At 34.6% G+C, this 15070-nt stretch overlaps 1 pseudogene; it reads left to right on the plus strand.

Annotated features, from left to right (window-relative positions):
• Window positions 1-1117: 1117 nt before the first annotated feature.
• On the plus strand, window positions 1118-1266 carry LOC111818688 (annotated as a pseudogene).
• The last annotated feature ends 13804 nt before the right edge of the window (window positions 1267-15070 follow it).

Below are 15070 nucleotides of genomic sequence, written 5' to 3' on the forward strand. Positions count from 1 at the left end.
ACAGATAGAATCTGATGACATACAGATAACTTAGATGTTATCTTTCTGTACTTTCCAGAAAACAAGTGGCAATTCATTGTTTATTCTTTAGTTTTCATGCAGGGTCTCAGTGATTCAACTTAGAATATGTGTCTATTTTTCAATGAGAAGACAGTGACACAATTTTTTTAGCAGTCAGTTTCTCCTATTTCAAATCAAATGTCTGTTCATCCCTCTTCTTTTGTCTTTTCCATAGCACATCTAAAAATACTTGGGTTGGGGCCAGAGAGATAGCTCAGGAGAATAAGCACCTGCCTGGTAAGCGCAGGGTCCTGAGTTCAATCCCTGGTACCACAAAGAAATAAAAATAAAAATAAAAATACTTGGGTTGCTTTTATTAGCTAGCATTAAAATATCTGTGGTATGTTTCCAGAGACAATCCTAATAGTACGTAAGCATCTTCACAAATGTGTGTGTGTGTGTGTGTGTGTGTGTGTGTGTATACATGTGCATGTGTGTTTGTGTAGAAATGTAGACCTGGATGTACAATTATAATTAGATAATGTCTAAGTATATCTTACAAGTCTTTATAAAATTTAAATCTATACAAAGCTTAAATAATTTCAAATTTTAAGAGTCAAACAGAAAATGGAGTTACTATGTCCAATATTAGTTAGTTAGGATCTCTGATGTGTCCAAATAGGGACAACTCAAGAAAGCAAATGAATTATAATTCAGAGCTAAAGCTATATAATAAATTAGATGCCCTACTGCCCAAACATGAAATTAACTTTCTTGGGGCTGGAGAGATGACTCAGTGGAATAAGTGCTTCTCTGGCAAGCGCAAGGACCTGAGTTAAATCCCCAATTCCGCAAAAAAAAAAATAAAAAATAAAAAAAAATTAACTTTCTTTTGGACATGTCTCTGTCATGGTAGCAGAATGAACCTGAAGAATATAAATCCAATGGCTTTTCAGTGTGTTTCTCAAAGTTAGATTCACCGTGGAATTTGGGGGCAATGCAAGATGTTAGTCTCCACAGGCCACCAACTGAATTACAGTCTCTGAGAATTTGGTCAGTAGTATGTGTTTCACCAGGATTTTTAGCTGAATGTAAAATATCTACTAAAGTTTAGGAAACTCGTGCCTGGCAGGGAGACACCATGGTCATGAAGGTGGTTTTCCCACAGGAAGCCTTATGGACTGCACCTGAGTGTGCTGACCCCCGTGATTTCCCCGAATGTGAGGGATTTGTGGCAGTGAGGGACTGAGTTCATGCTGTTCCCTGGTAATAAAGAAATAAATATTTAGGAAATTCTAAATTTAAAGGGTAAGTGGTCTTGGTTTTTCCAAATTTTTAACAGAAGCCCATGAGCTACAGTGGATGCACTGTTTCTGACACAGCTGCTAAGAATCAGTACAGGCTAAAATTGGACAGGCCTTCTCACCCAAAGCTGACTGGTCAACCAGAAAATTTCACCAGATATTTGGCAAACACAGCTATTAAGTAAAAATTAACATTATATGGTATTAATAACAAATTATAAGGGCCGGCCAAATAGCTCAGTGGATTAAAGTGCCTACAAGCGGGCTCAAAGGCCAGAATTTCTATCTGTGGGCCTGCCATGCTGGCCCCTCTCTTGGGGAGCGCTGAGACTGCAATTGAAACTGGGTGTGGTGTCGTGGGCCTGTAATCCCAACTCTTGGGAGACTGTAAACAGGCGGATCACTACAAGTCCGATCAAGTAGTGAGACCCTGAACACCCTGTAAACCCTTCTCTAAAAAAATACAAAACAACAACAAAAACACAAATTATAAAATGTCAATGGTCACCTCTTTCTAATTATTTTGTTCCATTTTTCTCTAAACTATAATTGTACCCATATGTCGTTTTACCTACATGTTGTCTCTGTGTTCAATGGTGTCATGCTTGTGACTTTAAATTGGCCACAAAGAACTTAATACCATGAATGATGACAGTCACTAGAGTAAATTATTAAGTGTTTCATACACATACTAGCTATGATGGAAGATTTCTAGAAGTTCTATTAAAATGTCAGTTAAATAATTCAACAAATTATGTTGGAGAACAAATAGCAGACACTATTGAGAAATTAATATAAAGCAGACAAAAATGTCATGCATTTCATGAAATCCAAAGTTATTTAATGAATAGAAAAAAAAATTTAACTAGCTAAAAACAAACAGAAAATATTGGCCTTTCGATTTTAGTGAAAAATAAACCTTGAAAAGAAGGATGAATAGCTAGAATGAAAACTTTTTGAACTCTAATTTTTTTGTCTCTGTGCTTAGTAAATCTCTAAATAGAATCGTATTATTTTCTCTTCTCAAGACATTTAGGTCCTTATTTTTCCCTTGCTATGATGACACATTCATTCACTTCATATTTCCATTATCACTTTTCAGAAAATATGAAATGTCCTTTTGAAAATCAATCCCTTCTAGGGACTATGGAGTAATTGGTTTCTTTTTGTCAACTTTTTAAACAGTAAAAATACAAGGGTACAGCAGTGCAAAATTATTGAGGAAACTGAAGCAATGTGTTTCTTGGCTCAAATTAGCATTGTTAGGTGACTGAACTAAAGATAAAATCTCTAGCCTTGAGAAATTTGTATTGTGAAATGGTTTCCTTATCAGTAAGGTTAATGAAGATGTCAGAAAATGGGATGAGGCTTTGCCAAATGGAATTGTTTTCACCTCCAATCCAACTTGGAAAAGATGTTAATCAGTCCATTAATCTTATCAGCAGCCAAGGAGGATTTGGATGGGGCTGTTTTCGGCTCTTCATTAGGAAACTCAGAATAGATAATTATTCACAAAGTCCATATTATCTATCTATGAAAAAACTCTTTTGTACTAAAGACATTGTAAAGCAAAGATGCATATGTGGACCAGAAAGAAATCTAAAGTAAGAATGTAGATGTATTTAGGACAAGATTCAATTTATTTTGATAAGGAGAAACATGTCAAATAAACAAAATCATAGAAACAGCTATTACAACAAAGAAAAGTAATTTCTTAACTTCATAAAGACAATATGTAAAATGATATGCACATTAGAAAATATCAAAATGTCAGGTAGAATCAATGTTACTATAATGTTGAAGAGCCTGAATAGAAAGTCAAGGCATAAAGGTAGATTATGTCTCACATCATGTCTCAAAATAAATTAAAGTAGGACTACAGGCTAATATATTAAAGACAAAGTTATGGACATTCTAGAAAATAGAATAAAAGAACACCCTTAAAAAAAAAAAAGAACACCCTCTTGATATCTGACTTTAAAAAGATCTTTGAAGATACACAAAATCTCCTAATCATAGTTAATAATTTTTTATTTTAAATTAAGAACATCTGCCAAAAAATTAGTATTATGCATGAAAAATCTAAGATAACCAATCAGAGAAGATTAAGAAATGCTTATAGTAAGTAATTAATAACAAAATCTGTCAAGATTTCCTATAAGTTAACAATAACAGACCATCTATTTTTTTTAAAAAAAATTGGCCAATATACCTGAACAGAGTGGGCACAAGCAAAACCTTCACATTTTCAATTAGTATATGAAATTCAATTAGTATCTGAGAGAGGAATAAACCTGCCTAGCTAGGAAAATGTAAGTTAAAACTACAATGAGCTAAAATCACAGAAAGATAAAGATATTTGATATGATAAACAATTTTCATATGCTACTTTCAAATATAATTTTTATACATTTATGATAAGAGTTTTAATTATTCCATCCAGTTTGGAAGATTGAGTGTTTCTTAAGAAGATGAAATAAAATTCTACAAGGAAAAGAAAAGTTAATGTTCCATGGAAATATTCATCCCCTATGAGGAAAACTACTTCTAGGAGGACGGGTTTATTTCCCTTCAGTTTCTGAAGTGTCAATCTACGGCCATGTGGCTTCATTATTTTGGGGACTATGATAGGGCAGAATAACACAACAGGAGCCTTCTGTGACCCAAAGTTCATCTGATGTGAAGTAAACTGAATGAGAAGAAAGGACTAGGATCCTTCATGTATATCCTCTTTTGTATCTCTATATAAAAAATAGGATAGATATACAACTACTTTCTCTTAATTCAATGAGAAGAAAGACTTTTACTAATAGTGTTTGGACAGGATATCATTTCTGCATCTTGTACTATGAATAACTAGTAGGAAGACAACAATGCGCAATGTATTAATTATTGTAATTGTCCTACTAACCTGTTTTTAAACTGTCTCATTGCTATTTATTTCTCAATAAAATAAGCAAAAAAAAAATACACTTTGGCTTCAATCCCCACCTCTCTTCCCCCAAAAAAGAAAGGACTGGGATCCTAATACCACATGCAAGAACACACTGCCAATGACTTAACTTCCTTTTACCAAGCCCCACTTTTGAAAGATTCTTTCTCCTCCTCACATTGCTACAAGGTCAAGTCCATACCTTCAATCCATCAGATATTGGGCGACATTTATAATTCAAATAATCATATCTATGGTATTAAAATCACACTAGTGCTTATTTCTAGGGTGAAACTTTGAAGCACTTGAAGTAATTCTTTAGTTCCTGAATTTTTCTGTTCACAATTAGGTTTGTGAAGAGAAGCATTCAGCAAAATTTTGCTTTTGTTCAAAGTACACGTGTGATAACAAAAGAACATTGACCATCTTGCCAATTCTGATACATGGTTATGGCTTCCTCTACTTGACACTGCGGTCCCAGACAGACCTATGTAGCGTTGCTCAGAAGCTTTTTTTGTGTGTTTTTAGCATATACATATTGTAAAGAATTACTCAATTCTTCATGGCTCCAAAGAAGGTTCAGAGCAAGCATGGTAGTAAAAACAAAAAGTTCACACTGGTAGTAAAAAGAAAATAAAGTACAGAACAAGGGCTAGCGAAATAGTTCAGTGGACTAAGTGCCTGCTTTGGCAAGCACTGGGACCAGGGTTCGATCTCAGACACCACATGATGTGCTGGCTCTCCCCCCAAGCATGCTGAGCCGGCCATGGAGACCTGGCATGGTGGCACTTGCCTGTAATCCCAGCACTAAGGAGGCTTGAGTCTGAGCTGTTAGTAGACCCCTGTACCAGATACATAAAAGAAAAAAAAGTGCATTTTGAAGAAAATAAACATGGAGTTGAGGGAGGGAATTTTAGGAAAGCATACATATGTACTCAGGTGACTGATCTGGCCTCAGAGTGCAAGATGGCAAATACAATAATCGGCTATTTTGAATAATACAGATTCCATCAAAGGGGCTGATGTGACAAAAGAAGTTACAATGCTAACTGAGCAGAGGATCCAGTTCTGCAAGAGGTGGCAGAGCTTTTGATAGTGTGGTTGAGTGAGAAACTGCTGGCAGGTGATAGTGTAAGTAAAATTATCATCTGTGAAAAAAACCAGGGAATTTCACAGTGACTTGCAACAATAAAATCTCTTACAAGTGCAACAATGATGAACTTAAAGCCAGAAGATGCTGTTTGACAAATGCTACAAGAGAAGTTAAACCCACTGGATGACAAGAAGGACACACCACTCAACAAGTGTTCAATTGCCATGAACAGAGCTCTTCTGCAAGAAGATGTTGAATGGAACCTGTATCAAAAGACAATGAGGTGGGACACAGCCCCATGAAGGACAGATTTGACCCTTTTGCTGTGTGTGAATGTGAGCTCAAAGAGAAGATAGAGCCAGTAATGGCATATCCTTCCCAGACTCCTCATGCATTCAAGGAACAGAATGTGAACAAGGTGATACTGTCTGTCATATAAGGAGCCAATGTGAAAACTTGTGTCAAAAGGCATTTATTCCTGGAATGGCTACTGAGATTGTTCCTCCCCACCATTAAGAAATATCTTTGTGACAACTAGCTGCTTGAAATGTCCCTTCTTCTAATGGAAAATATTCCAGCACACCCTACAATCTTAGTGGATAGTACAGATGGATATGACCTTATAAAAATCAAGTTCCTTTCTGAGACAAGTGGTATGATTTTAGGGTTGCAGGAGGATTAAAACCCTATAGCAGAATTCAATATTCTCCAGGATCTGAAACAAAGAACTGCTCTGGGTAACTCATGTTTGATTTTCAAACAAAGGAAGGGGTTACAGTGAAAAGCAAGGGAAACTGAGCAGGACTTTGAGAGTCAGTTCAAGGACTTCTCCAAGTTATAAAATTATGCCAATCATGAAAACTACCTTATCGTTAGGTAGACATTTATTGCAGTATTGAGGAGCCTGCAGCTACAGTCTATAATTTAGTTAATTGGGGTTGGAGCCAGGCACCCTCAGCTTATCCTTTGAGGCTTCATGAAAGCACAAGCCACTACAGGCCTCAGCCTGGACCAGGAATTCATAGGTTTGTTTACACTGAATCCATGGCCCATCTCTAGACAAGGAGCCTAGACAAGTAAACACAGAAAGCAAAATTGATTAATTTTAAATCATTCTCGGAGCTTCGTCATAGTGATGTCCATTATTTGACCCTGTGGCTGAGACAAGAAAGACAGAAATCCCCTGAAGGAGATCTCCTTTATGTTCTTATGGAGAGGGACTCTCCATCCACACACTGACCTTCTTAACAGCCTCCCTGTTGTCTACATCAGAAGTCAGCTCTAGCAGGTTTAGCATTCTCTCTATACCACGCTCTACTATGTTTCATATTTTTGTAATTAAAAAGCTCAAAATGGATTAACCTGATTTGCATTACATTTTATGTGAAAATTCAATTCAGTTCATGATCACTTCAGTTTGTAAAAAGAATTATGGAATGAGTTTATGAACCAAGCACTCTACTCAGTGACTGGAAGGTAAATTGGGAGATCACTGGTGAAGTTAGGTATTTTAATGTTGGTGCTGCTTGCAAAGCATCTTTTAAAAAATCATATATTACTTCATTGCGGTACATAGTCAAGATCTGTATGGTATGTATGTTATGCTCCAATATCAAATTTCAAGTTAAATAGAAAAGTTAAAGGTTCACAGATATAGACCAGCAAGATAGCAACAGACTAAGCACCTGCATAGGCAAGCGTAGAGGCCAGGGTCCAAACCCTGGCACCACATGCCTCACTGGCCCCGGCCTTGGGTGTGCTCAGCCAGTCACACACACAAAAAATTATATATTCTTTTTAACAAAAGCACCCACCATGCTCCTTGAGCTTCAGTTGTTAAGAAACGAAACTTGTAAACTTTCTCCAATGAAATTTATCTTGCTCACTGGTGTTTAAGTGACAAATGCTCCATGTACCCATCCTGTGATGGTAATGTTAGTATATTTACACCCAACTATTATGGCCATAGGGTGATTATGCATTGCAAATTTAAAATGAAAAGTATTGAGTTGAGAAACTCGACCCTGGTTCTTATTTTCCCTATAATTCTCAAGCAGTTTTTGAGTTGACTTTTAAAATTGTTAGCAAGAAACAAGCTGCTTCAGGTGCTACCAGTGGTCCATAGTCAGAGGTTAAATGAAGAAATGGGTAAAGGCGCATGGGAAGTGTTATCAATAGACTGTGACTGCCATGCAGAGGTTTCTTTGGTTCACTTTCCTTCTCTGTGACACACTTCTTCTTTCTACACTATTTGTCTGCTTCCCATTGTCTCCCTCCTCCTCAGCCAAATCCAGCATTAAAGGCTTAGCTACTATAGTCACTTTTCCCATCAGTAGTCACAATATGTTTACGCTTGTTGTTGGTTTTCTTTTTAATTTAATTAGATTCTAATGAAATAATTGCAACTTTTCACACCTCGCATGGTGATTTAGAGGATTATGTTTACTTTGCCGAGTCATTTTTTTAAGTCTTTGGAGGAGACCAGATAATAATCAAAATAATAAAAAATAAATAAAAGCATTGCAGCAGTTTATCGTGAATATTGAAGAAAAAATATTCAGGCAATTTCTCCTCAGCATGAAGTTTTGATACTCCTAAATATACTAAGCAAAAGTATTCAACCATTATTCTTATAATAGAAAAGAAGTAAAATTCTCCCAAGAATTATCATTTTGCGTGTCTGGTTATCCACACTCATATTCTAAAAACCATTGAAAAACCTAACAATTACCACTCAGGTAATATGTTTCTTCATCTCATGTTTCCTGCTTCCTTTTTTAGTTAAGGATTAATTAATTTCATGCTTTGTAACTTTGTTTGGAATATTCTTTGGAGATTTGCAAACAGAAGTTACTTTAGCAAGAATAAAAAAACAGAAGTTGCTTTTTGTTGTGAAATAATAGATAACATGTAAAGATTTCTTGTGTATGATATGCACAAGATTGAGCCCCTTACCTACAGTGTATCATTTTTTTCTCATGAGAACCTTATGAGAAAGCATGAATTATCCTATTTTACACAAAAATGTGGCAAGTGATTAAGAGAAGCAGTTCTTTGTAAAAACTCCAACACTTAAGTATTGCTCACCAAAGCACTCTATCCTGGCATTTATCTCAGGCAGTAAGATTGGGCTATAAATGTTACTATATGAAGTTGATATACATTAGCCTCAAGTTTTACCCTAATCCCTCATTTTATCTAACTTTTTCAAATCTACATATCATGCTAGGTAGACCCCAGGTCCTAATCTGACCAACAAAAGAATGGAGTTTCATGATCCTTAGTATTCCTTCTAGCTACAAAAATCTATGAGTCAATGGCAAAGGCATCCATAGTTCTGTGAAGAATTAACTTTAGATGTTTTATGTTCTTTTCATCAGTATCTTCTGAAATATGCACAGAACTCTTATGAAATAAAAAGTCATGTATACATTTTAAGAGTCTCCACAAATTTTATTTCCACAGATGAATTTTTAGTTTTCATGGAAAATGATGAACAAAGCAGCTCTTATTGTCAAGTTGGACTTCTGTGACAGGCTTTTTCATGAAAATGCAAAGTTCAATTCTGGGAAATAATAGGAAACCCCAAAACTTTTCATTGTATAAATCTTTCATTTCTATTATTAGATTGATTTCTAAGTATTTCATGTTTCCAGATCCTATAGTGAAAGGTAGATTATTTTGCTAATTACCTCTCAGTGTGTTTTCTGTTTACAGGAATGCTATTTATATCTAAGCATTGACTTTGTGTCCACTATGCTACTGAATTTGCTTATTAATTATACATGTCTTTTGGTTGAATTTTGGGGATCTTCTATGTACAGTACTACATCCTCTGCAAATACTTATAATTTCACTATTCTTTTTCTATCTTTATTCCTTTTATTTCTTTCTTTTGTCTAATTGCTCTGGCTAATATTTCCAGAGCTAAATTGAATAGGAGTGGTTATAATAGACACCTTTGCAGTATTCCTTATTTTAATGGAAAAATTTCAGCTTTTTTATATTTAGTATGATGTTAGCTGTTGGTTTGTCATAGACAGCTTTTATCAGATTAAGGTAAAGACCATCTATTCCAATTTTAAAACTTTTTCTGCATCTATCGAGATGATCATGTAATTTTTGTCTTTGACTTTGTTGATTTTGTGTATTATTTTACTGTGTATATTGCGTGTATTAAATCATCTCTACATTCCTGGGATGAATCCTACTTGAACATGATGTATAAGATCTTGATTATTTCCTGAATTCTGTTTGCTGGTATCTCATTGAATATTATTGCAGATTTTCATTAGAGTTTGGCTTGTACTTCTCTTTTTTGGTTGGATCTTTCTCTAGTTTTCATATCAGGTAATACTTACACCCGGGAATGAGCTGTGGAGAATTGTTTCCTTTCAATTTCATTAAAAATTTTAGAAGTATTGGTGTTAAATCTTCTCTAGATTCCTTGTTGAATTTAGCCAAGAATTAATCAGGAGGTGGAATTTTCTTTGTTAGTACTATTTATGTTTTAAATGTCATTAACTGATATTACATTTTTGAGAATTTTTATATCTTTTTTTATTCAGCTTTGGTAATTCATATGCATCTAGGAATCTGTCCACATCTTTGTGTTTTTCATTTTATTCAAACAAAGATTTTGAATGTAGATTTTGATGATCTTCAGATATTCAACAAAATCTGTAGTGATTTTACCCTTTTCATTCCTCATTGCATGAATTTGAGATTTTTTTCCTTTTTTGATAAGATTTGCTGGGGGTTTATCAATTTTATTATTTTTTGAAGAACCAACTCTTTGGGGCAGGGGACATGGCTCAGTAGAATAAGCACTTCCCTGGCAAGCACAAGGGTCTGAGTTCAATCCACAGTTCCTAAAAAAAAAAAGAAAGAAAAAAGAAACTCTTCAAGTCATTAATACTTTATATTGTTTTCTTAGTCTCAGTTGCATTAATTTCTGCTCTGATATTTATAATTTCCTTCCTTTTATGGCCTTTGGCCTTGACTTGGTCTTCTTTTTCTAGAAGTTTGAGGTGTAGAATTAGGTTGTGTTCATTCTGTTTTCCTGATGTGAGAATTCACTGCTATAAATTTCCCTCTTAGGACTGATTCTTCTGTATCCCACAGGTACTGGGAAGTTGTATTTGCATTTTCATTTAATTGTAGATATTGTTTAATTTTGTCTTTAACTTCATCTGTCACTCAGTGTTTGTTTAGTATGGTGTTATTTAATTTCCCTGTTTTTATGCAGATTTTGTAGTTTCTTTTGTATTTCATTTCCAATTTCATTGCACTATGGTCAGATAATGTGCTTGTGATAATTTCAATTTTTTTGCATTTACTTAAGCATATTCTGTAGTCCAGTTTATGGTTTATTTTATTTTATTTTTATTTTAAATTGAATATAAAAATAATAGACACATAGCTGACACTGACAAAGGTTCTACAATCTGAGGTACAGGATCTCAGGATAAATCCTGAGGGGATTTCACTGACCTTCTCAGACCCAAAAGCTACAACTCTTGTTGCATAGGTCCTGCTTTACCTTGGTCTTAACCATCCAGCAGAAAAGTATAAAAACGAAATATAAGAAGTAAATCCATGCTGTTATGTTGAACTGTAGAGGACTCAGGTCAACAATTTTTGACATTGCCAGTCAAGCAGAAGACCCAATACTATTATAGGCTACTGGACTCTCTTAGAATATTTTGCTGAGTTTACACACCTATAATATTCAAATAACGGAACTTAACAAAAAAAGGGTATACAGATGAATGTCCATTTTATATCTGTGTATTCAAAGTAGTTGGGATAGATATATAGTTACATTCTGTTAATGAATAGAATGATTTGCTCTAATGATGTTTGCAAATAGGATATCATGTCTGCATCTTGTACAGCAATTAACCACTAGGAAGAATGTGATTAATTATTGAAACTGTCCTACCAGTTTGGTTTGAAACTGTCTCATTGCTATTTGTTTCTCAATAAATTTATGGAAAAAACTAAATAAAATTATTGGAAAGAATAAAAAATAATAATAGATAAATTAGAAATAATACACAATTTTGGTTAAAAAAACGAACAAGATGATAAGTATTCTTCAATGACTATTATATTGCATATTGTTGTCTTTGATGAATTTCCTAGGATTATCAATATAGACATGTAAAATTTTGATCCATTTTAGAGAACACCCCCATGTGCAGCTGATAAGAATGTGTATTCTGAAGTTGTTATGTGGAACACTCTTTCAAAGTGGACTGTGTCCATTTGTTCACAGGTTGTTCGGTTTGTTATTGCTTTGCTAAATTTGTCTGTTTAATATATTTGATCTTTGTGACAATGAAGTATTAAGGTCCCCTGTCATAATTGTGCTATTATTTTATTTTTCATATCTATTAATATCTGTGTTATCCAGTCAGTACTCCCTTATATATTTATAATTGTTATCCCTTCTTGAAATTTTCCCCTAACCAGTATGTAGTGACCTTCTCTATCTTTATTATTTTTCTTTTAGTATTTTAATACAGGGTCTACAGGGTCTCACTATATAGATGGGATTCATAGTGATCCTCCTGTTTTCGGCCTTCCACACGCGGGAATTATAGGTGTGGGCCACTACAATCAGTCTCATTCACCATTTCAATGCACCCTGGGCAAAGACAGCACTGCAGGCCAGGGATCAAACCCTGGTTGCTGTGATTCTTTATCTATTTTTTCCTCCTTAAGAAGCTTTTATTTTAGTTTTTTAATTTTAGTGAGAAAAAAAGATAAAATAGCAATGAAACAGTTTCAAAATAGGTTAGTAGGATGGTTACAATAATTAATACATTGCATATTGTTGTCTTCATAGTTGTTCAGAGAACAAGATGCAGACATGATATTTTATCTAAACAATATTAGTACAAACTTTTATTCTCAATGAACTAAGAGAATGTAGCTGTATATCTATCATAACTCTTGTGTATACATATATATTTTCCTCTCTTTTTTTCACAACAAAACAGCCCTTTATTTACACTTTTGTGAAGTTAATAACACATGACACTAAGTTAACTAGCAAATGATAGCTAACTTTAACCAAATAGGATGTTCATCTCAGGAGTGAGGTAGTTTGTTTGCTTTAGGCATTGGGTCAAGTCCCACCAACACATATTTGATCTATTTCCTAGCTTTGTGGCTCTTTTTTCCATTTTGTTTTGTCAGACATGGCTGTTCCACTGTAGTTAGAAAAGCTGTATTTGGAGAAGTCTTTAAAGGAATTTTTCATACTTGAAACCCGTCTAAAAATTGTAGGTACATGAATTCAGCAAAATAACCCAATATAGTCCAATAGTCCATAATAGTAGTGGGTTATCAGCAAAACTGGAAATAGTCAGAAGTTGTTGACTTGAGCCTTTTACAGCTCAGCATATTAATATGACATTGCTTTTTCTACCTCTTGGTTATACTTTTCTGCTGGATGGTTAAGGCCAAGTTAAAGCAAGACCTATATAAATAAAACTAACTTTTGTATATAATATCAGTGAAATCCCCTCAGGATTTACCTGGAACCATATACAGCAGCTTGTAGATCTTCGTCAGTGTCAGCCATCTGGATGAGTCACAGCTATTGCTTGACCAATTTGATCTCTGTGAAAGCCTGAGAGAATTTTTTCTTTCTAGGTGACTCTCCTTAGTCACATTATGGATCGTCGATCACTTTCTTCTGTGGCCTCATAATCTCTTTGATCAGAAAATTTGGGAAACCACTGAATTACAGTACATGACAGCAGAGGTTCTCTTATGTCCTGAGTCCTCACTGACCTTGAAGGGCTAAGGCCAAAATATAGTGTCTCCTTTTAGACCACCTATCTCTCTAATTTTTGATCTGCAAACATTAGTTTTGCTAAACTTCCAGAAGAGAAGCTTAATCATACTATTAGGTCTGTAACAGAGGCAGTTGAGCTTAACATTACTATCTGTGTGAATATCAAATGTCTTAGACATAAAATGGAACTGCTATTTTGCAACAACCATGGATATTCTAAAATTTAAATCCCTATAGAATGTGAAAAAGGCAGGCAATTACACATTTTTTACACAGAAATTTAGAAATCAAACCATATGCAACATTGTAGCAGGACAATTCTATGACTTTTTTTCCTTGTCTCTTGTTTTCTTTTATTACCTATTTTTTGTTTAAAAGCATTTCCTTTAAAAGGAGTATAGAAATAATTGATATAACATTAGAATCAGTACACATTTAGAAGACCAAAATGACAGGTATTTAAAGCAGAATTTTAGTATTACACACATTGCTCCCCTCAGTGTAGTTGCTTAGTTCACAGATATTGGCATATAGGATTAGTTAGGGTGAGAATTCTACCCATTAACTACTATTTTCAAAAACCTGATGGAGATACTTAGGACCATGGCCTTAACCATCTTGTTTATATAAATGTATGGTTTTTCCCCTGCCATATTTCCTAACTTTTCTCCTTTCTCTCTCTTCATTATTTAGACCTTAAGTTCTCACTTTCCATTTAACTGTGTTATACACAGTTATTCCATTCTTTAAAAGTGTTATTCCATTTTTATTTCTTCTTTTAAGTTCTGAAACTAGGGAGACAATAGTGTATCTACACATGTGGGTCTGGTTTATTTCACTTATGAGTATATCTTCAAGTTGCAGCCACTTATATATGAAGGCTTTGAGTTTATTTTTCATTATAGCTGAGTAATACTCCATTGTATAAAACCACGTCTTTTTCATCCATTCCTCAGGTAATGGGCATTTTGATTGTTTCCAAGGTATGGTTACCACAAATTGTGCTGCTACACACATAGAAATACAAATATCACTATAATATGATGTTTGTTATTCTTTTGGGAAAATTTTTAGAAGGGGAATCACTGGAATGAATGGGATTTCCAGTCCTAGTTTATTAATGAGTCTCCACACTGATTTCCATAAAGGTTGTACCAGTCTACATTCCCACCAGGGAGAAGGGTTCCTTCTTCCCCATAGCCTCTCCAACATTTGTTATTGGTTGATTTCTTTATGATAGCCATTCTTTCTGGGCTGAGATGGTATATCAATACCATGGTTGTTTTAATTTGCATTTCACGAGGGTTAGTGGTACAGAGCATTTTTGCATGTTTTTATTTCCCTCTTGTATTTCTTCCTCTGAGAAGTGTGTGTTCATCTCAGATGCCCATCCTGGACTGGGTCTTTAAATTTTGGGGCCCTAATGGTTTGTTTGTTTTTAGTTCTTTATAAATTCTAGATAGAAGACCTTTGTCCAAGTGCTTATTAGTTAAGATTTTTTCCCAATTTGTGGGTTGTCTTTTCACTGAGCTGGTAATTTCTTTTATGTGAAAAATCTTCTCAATAAGAGGAAATCCCAGTGTTAATCCTTTGATATTTCCTATGAAATTTGGTTATTGTTCATCAGTTGTTTGTCTACTCCTATGCCTTCAAGATTTCCACTTACTTTCTCTTCCAGGAGATTTAGTGTTTCTCTTTTAATGATTAGATCTTTAAACCATTTTGACGTTAGCTTAATATTTAGTTTAATAGTTGATAGACACAGGTCAAGTTTTAGTGTTCAGCATATAGAGAGCCCGGTTTTCCAGCACCATTTGATAAAGAGGCTATCTTTCTTCCAGTAAGCATGTTTGGCCCCTTTGTTGAAGATAAGATGGCTGAGTGTGTTTGTAGGTGCATCTTCTAATCTACTCTATTGATCCTCTGTTCTG

The sequence above is a fragment of the Octodon degus genome, unplaced genomic scaffold (genome assembly GCF_000260255.1).
Source record: "Octodon degus isolate 3935 unplaced genomic scaffold, OctDeg1.0 scaffold00099, whole genome shotgun sequence".
NCBI lineage: Eukaryota > Metazoa > Chordata > Mammalia > Rodentia > Octodontidae > Octodon > Octodon degus.